This window comes from Stegostoma tigrinum, chromosome 46 (assembly GCF_030684315.1).
Source record: "Stegostoma tigrinum isolate sSteTig4 chromosome 46, sSteTig4.hap1, whole genome shotgun sequence".
Taxonomy (NCBI): Eukaryota; Metazoa; Chordata; class Chondrichthyes; order Orectolobiformes; family Stegostomatidae; genus Stegostoma; species Stegostoma tigrinum.
The window spans coordinates 13069084-13076151 of record NC_081399.1 but is presented as its reverse complement, the minus strand read 5'-3'; positions in this window follow the sequence as shown (position 1 = coordinate 13076151).

The window sequence follows — 7068 nt, the reverse complement described above, 5'->3', positions numbered from 1 at the left end:
GCTGCACACTAAGGCTCAGTTTACTTTTCGTCATGCCACACTTCTCGTAACCTCGTTCAGGATTTACCACAAATATGATCAGAGTTCCTGAGCTTGAAAAGGAAGGAAAGTGCAATCTGTCATTTCCACCCTGGCAACTTCTGATTGAATGTGGTGTTAAGCAGAGGAATAGAAAATTGAGTCAGTGGCATTCACTGGATACCTGCACTGGCTGAATTCATGTCTTCATTTGAACCAAATTGGAGACATGAATGTTCATTGAATATTGTCCAGGTGTCCAGCAGAATTCATGACTTTTCCGACAGTGAAGTCAACGATGAGAAAATACACTGAGACTTGGACAACGATCAGGCTTGGCCTGATAAAGGATAAGTAACATTTGCACCATACAAGTGCGAAGCAGCAATCAGCTCCAACAAGAGCGAATATGACCATATCACAAAATTCCATGTCCTCACCCTCACATCATCCTTACATTTTTTTTAAATGTGCAAGTGTTATCCAAGCCATGCAGGGCAATGGGCCAGGTGTTGGAAATGAGGTAAGAACAATTCAGTGCTTGTCTTTGACTCTCACAGAATCCGTGAGCTTAAGAATTTATTTCTCCTGTACTGTAGACCACTGAGGTGCTTGGCTATCCACTTAATCAAGGTTAACATTGATCTAAAACTAAACTGGAACGGTTATATAATCAGCAGCAGCCAGGTCCATAGTACAACCCGCCCTGCTGTGGGACAGGGTCAGGCAAATCCAAGTGAGTGATCGTGGTTGGAGACTCATTCGTTGGGGGCATAGTTTCTGTCGCCACATTTGAGATACCAGGGCTGTGTGTTGCTTCCCTGGTACCAAGGTCAAGGACATCTTTGAGTGGTTGCAAGAAATTGTAAAGGGGGAGGGTGAGCAGCCAGAGGCCATTGTGCGCATTGGTACCAATGACGTAGGTAGAAAGAGGGATGAGATCCTGTGGACTGTGTACAAGGAGTTAGCAAAGAGGCTGAAAGGCAGGACCTAGAGGGTAATAATTTATGGGTTGCCACGAGTGCCACATGTTAGTGAGTTAAGTCAGAGAAAGATAGGTGAGATGAATGCATTGGTTAAGGAGCTGGTACTGGGGGCAGGCTTTCAGGTTCATGGATAATTGTGACTGCTTCTTGGGCAAGGGGTGACCTGTTAAGAGGGATGGGTTGCACCTAAACTGAACGGGAACAAATACCCTCACAGGGAGGTTTGCTCGTGCTACTTGGGAGGATTAAAAGACCGGCAGGCAGCTGGGAACCAGAGCAGCAGGTCAGCAAGCAGATGAATTGATGGCAGGTACATGCTAGGACCAATAAATCAGAAAAGAATGGCAGTCAGAGACAGGTACATGAACATGATGGCACGAACAAGCTGAAATATGTTTATTTCACTGCAAGGAGTATTACAGGTAAGGCAGATGAGCTTCGAGCCTGGGTCCGTACATGGGACTCTGATGTTGAGGCCATAACAGAGGCTTGGTTGAGACAGAGACCGGACTGGCTGCTCAATGTTCCAGGGTTTCATTGCTTTAGACAAGATAGAGGGGAAGATAAAAGAAGGAGGTGCACTCCTAACCTGTGGCAAATGTTTCATCTGTACCTAGAAAGGACATTCTGGAGGGCTTGCCCACTGAGGCAATAGAGGTAGCGTTCAAAAATAAGATAGACACAATCACTTTGATCAGATTAAACTTATAGCCTGCTCCCCTGTTGCCACTGACACACTGAGGAACAAATATGTAGGTGGCTTTTGAAACGATGCACTAACTCAGAGTTGTCACAGTCAGTGAATTTAACCTCCACGGTATTGACTGGGACTCCCTTACAACAAGAGTTTAAATGAGGCTGAATTTGTTAAGTCTATCCAAGAGAGTTTCTTGACACAGTATGTGGATAGAAGATGGGCCATACTGGACTTTGTCCTGGTCAGGTAACTGGTGAGAAGGGTGGGAAAGCATTTTCGAAATAGTGATCACAACTCCTTAAATTTTAAGATTGCTATGAAGTAGTATAAGTCAGGACCTTGGGGGAGAGTAAATTATATCAATTTTAGGTCGGAGCTGGGGAGTGTTAATTGGGAGGAGCTGTCACATTTGCCATGTGGGAATTGTTTAAAGGCCTGCTTATGAGTTTAGGATCAGGAAGGAGGAAGGACAAGGATGGCAAGGTAAAGGACCCTTGGATAATTGTGGAGGTTGTGAAGTTAGTCAAAAGGGAAAAAAAACAGAAATATGTCAGGTTTAGGAAGCTAAAATTGAACAGGGCCGACATAAAGAAAGCAGAAAAAGAAAGGCGATGAAATGACCTTGGCAAGGAGGGTTGAAGGAAATCCCAAGGCATTCTGTGCATACATCAAAAACAAGGGGATAAATAGCAAGAAGGTCCGACCATTCAGGATAAAGGAGGGAACTTGTGTACGGAAGCAGAGGGTGTGGGCAAGATCCTAAATGAGTACTGTGCATCACTATTCACTCAGGCAAAGGGTGTGGAGGATAGTGGGATTTGTGTGGAGCATGCTCATATGATAACAGCATTTTGAGATCAACAAAGAGCATTAAGGTGGATAAGTCCTCAGGACCCAAAGGTATCTCCTCAAGGTTTTTGAGCGAGGTGAGAGAGGAGATTGTTGGGGCATTCAGCAATAACTTTGTATCAAGTTCAAAGGAGATGTGAGGGGGAAATATTTTTCGCTGAGAATTTTAAAAGTGTGGAATACATTGCCCGGGGTGGTAGTGGAGGCAGATTTGATAAAAGCATTTCAAAGGGACTTTTAGAAAAGCACATGAATATGCAAGGAATGGAGGGCTATGGATCAAGGACAGGCAGAAGGGATTATTTCATTTGTTGTCATGTTTGGCACAACATGGTGGGCCAAAGGGCACATTCCTGTTGCTGTAGTGTTCCAAGTTTTATGCTCACTTGTATCATGATTGCAGAAAGTAGGATAGGGAAAAATTTTTGAGAAGCGTTTGTGAATATTATTTCATGTAAGGACAAACTGGACAAGGATCAGGTGACACAGCACAAACAAATTTTGGAGCCCATGATGAATCATAGGGACCTCACAAGCACCAATGATCAGAGGGATCTTAGGGTCTTGATGTTTATGCCTGTTGATCCCCCAGTGTAATGGACCAGGTAGCTGAAGTGTTTGGAAGGCACATTAGATATTTGTCTTTGTTGGACTTAATGTTAAGTAATAGAGTTTAAGAATAGGCCGGTTATGTACAAAATGTTGGTTAGGCCCAAGACTGTTCTCAGATCCACATTCTCGGAAGTGATTGCAATGGAGCGAGCACAAAATAATTTCATCAGTGTGTCGCCTGGGCTCGAGATTTGTATTTTTCAAGAGAAATTTTATCGATTGGGATTATTTTCCTCATCAATAACAGATTGTGACTGACTAAAAATTCACCAGCAGCTTTGGTGGAATTTGAATCCATCGCCCTGAAGCATCAAACTCAGTAACTGGATTACTTGTCCAGCGACAACATTGCTACCCTATTGTCTTCTATGAAAGGGAGACAATATCTGAGCCACGGGGTTTGCTTGTGCTGGGTGGGAGGAGTTTAAACTATTTTGTCAGGGACAAGGAAGCATGAGTTCGTTCAAAGTGAGGCTGTATGGCTTCTATTTTAATGCTAGGTGTACGACAGTAAGACAGATGAAATAAGGGTGTGGATTGACAGGTCAAATTGCAATGTTGTTGTATTACAGAGGCATGTTTGAGGGAGGTACAGGACTGCCAACTCAACATTCTGGAGTCTAGGATCTTCAGATCAGATAGAGGAATGTGTAAAGGAAAATATGGTGTCATATTATTAATTGAGGAGTCAGTTCCTGCAGTGAGGAGGAATGATATCTTTGAAGAGTCATCAAATGAGGTTTTGTCAGTAGAGCTTAGAATGAAAAGGGGGCAGTGTGACTGTTCAGAAAGAATGATAGGCCCTGAAACAGTCAGCAGTCAATGGAAGATCAGATGTGTGGACAATTCACTGAATCATAGGAGCATATAATCATAGAATTTACAGCACAGAAGGAGACCCATCAAACTGTTGTATTTGTATTAGTTCCCAAAAGAGCTACATGACTCATCCCATTCTCCAGCCTTTTATCCGCAGCCCTGTAAAATAAAACGTGTGAAGATAATAATGAGGGTTCAGAAGGGTTTTTTTCCCCTTTATGCATTAACAAGATGAGGGTGTCGCTGCCTCGGCAGCACTTATTTCCCATCCCTAATTCAGTTCAGAGTCAACCACAGCACTATGGCTCTGGAGTCACATGTAGGCCAGACCAGGTCAGGATGGCACTTTCCTTCCCTAAAGGACATTCGGTGTGGTTTCTTGACAAAGTATTCAGGAATCTGAGTAAATTCTGCGGAGCAAAACTAGGCTGTGGCTTGTAGTGCAACAGAGCATTTTAGTGACAGCAAACACAATACAATATGTCTAAAATTAACTCTGAAAAGGAAAACAAAATGGTTTTCAACAGAAATCTTATACATTTGGGGAAGTCAGATTTTATTATAATTAGGGAAGAGGTTTCCAAAGTAGACAGGCAGCAGTTACTTCACTCACAGCAGAGCAGTGAAAGCACTCAAAAAGTAATTCAGTAGCGTATAAACCAAATGTTTTCATTAAGAGATAACCAGGTGTAGAGCTGGATGAACACATTAGGCCAAGTAACATCAGAGGAGCAGGAAGGCTGACATTTTGTGCCGAGATTCTTCTTCAGAAATTTCAAGCTGGATAGATTAAAAAATACAGGCTAGGCAACAGGAGGCAGGGGGTAGTAGTGGAAGGGGGTTTCTCAAGTTGGAGACCTGTGACCAGTGGTGTTCCACAGGGATCTGCGCTGGGACCACTGTTGTTTGTGATATACGTAAATGATTTGGGGGAAGGTGTAGGTGGTCTGATCAGCAAGTTTGCAGATGACACTAAGATTGGTGGGGTAGCTGAGAGTGAGGGGGACTGTCAGAGATTACAGCAGAATATAGATAGATTGGAGAGTGTGGCAGATAAATGGCAGGTAGAGTTCAATGCGGGCAAATGCGAGGTGATTCATTTTGGAAGATCTAATTCAGGAGCCAATGATACAGTAAATGGAAAAGTCTTGGGGAAAATTGATGTTCAGGGAGATCTGGGTGTTAAGGTCCATTGTTCCATGAAGTTGGCAACACAGGTCAAGAGAGTGGTCAAGAAGGCATACGGCGTGCTTTCCTTCATCAGTGAGGGTATTGAGTACAAGAGTTGGCAGGTCATGTTGCAATTGTATAGGACTTTGTTTCATCCACATTTCGAGTGCTGCGTACAGTTCTGGTCGCCACATTACCAAAAGGATGTGGATGCTTTGGAGACGGTGCAGAGGAGGTTCACCAGGATGTTGCCTGGTATGGAGGGTGCTAGCTATGAAGAAAAGTTGAGTAGATTAGGATTATTTTCATTGGAAAGACGGAGATTGAGGGGAGACCTGACTGAGGGCTACAAAATCATGAGGGGTACAGACAAGGTGGATCACAAGAAGCTTTTTCCCCCCGGAGTTGGGGACTCAATTAAGAGGGGGTCATGAGTTCAAAGTGAGAGGAGGAAAGTTTAAGGGAGATGTGCATGGCAAGTTCTTTAGGCAGAGGGCGGTGTGTGCCTGGAATGCATTGCCAGCAGAGGTGTTAGACGCAGACACGTTAGCGTCTTTTAAGATATATTTGGACAGATACATGGATGGGCAGGGAGCAAATGGACATTAGAAAATAGGTGACAGGTTAGACAGAGGATCTTGATCGGTGCAGCCTTGGAGGGCCGAAGGGCCCGTACCTGGCTGTAGGTTTCTTTGTTTTGTTTGTTTCTTACCTCACACTTGTCTGCATTAAACTCCATTTGCCACCTCTCAGCCCAGCTCTGCAGCTTATCTATGTCTCTCTGCAACCTACAGCATCCTTCGTCACTGTCCACAACTGCATCGACCTTAGTGTCGTCTACAAAATTACTAACCCATCCTTCTACGCCCTCATCCAGGTCATTTATAAAAATGACAAACAGCAGTGGACCCAACACCGACCCTTGCAGTACACCACTAGTAATTGGTCTCCAGGATGAACATTCCCCATCAACTACCACCCTCTGGTCTTCTTTCAACAAGCCAATTTCCAATCCAAACTGCTATATCTCCCGCAATCTCATTCCTCCGCATTTTGTACAATAGCCTATTGTGGGGAACCTTATCGAACGCCTTACTGAAATCCATATACACCACATCAACTGGTTTACTCTCATCTACCTGTTTGGTCACCTTCTCAAAGAACTCAATAAGGTTTGTGAGGCATGACCTTCCCTTCACAAAACCGTGCTGACTATCCCTAATCAATTTATTTGTTTCTAGATGATTATAAATCCTATTTCTTATAACCTTTTCCAACACTTGACCAACAACTGAAGTAAGGCTCATTGGTCTATAATTACTAGGGTTGTCTCTACTCACCTTCTTGAACAGGGGAACCACATTTGCTCTCCTCCAGTCTTCTGGCACTATTCCTGTACAATGATGAGTTAAAGATCAATGCCAAAGGCTCGGCAATCTCCTCCCTGGCTTCCCAGTGGATCCTCGGATAAATCCCATCTGGCCCAGGGGACTTACCTATCTTCACCCTCTGTAGGATTTCAAATACCTCTTCCTTGTGAACCTCAATCCCACCTTGTCTTGTAGCCTGTGTCTCAGTATTCTCCTCAACCACACTGTCATTTTCTTGAGTGAATACTGTTGAAAAATATTCATTTAGTGCTTCCCCATCTCCTCTGACTCCACACACAACTTACCACTACTATCCTTGATTGGGCCTAATCTTACGTTTGTCATTCTTTTATTCCTTAAATACCTGTCGAAAGCATTAGGGTTTACCCTGATCCTATCCGCCAACAACTTCTCATGTCTCCTCCTGGCTCTTCTGAGCTCTCTCTTTCGGTCTTTCCTGGCTATCTCGTTGCCCTCAAGCACCCGAACTGAGCCTTCACATCTCATCTGAACATAGGCCTTCTTCTTCCTCTTGACGAGAGATTCC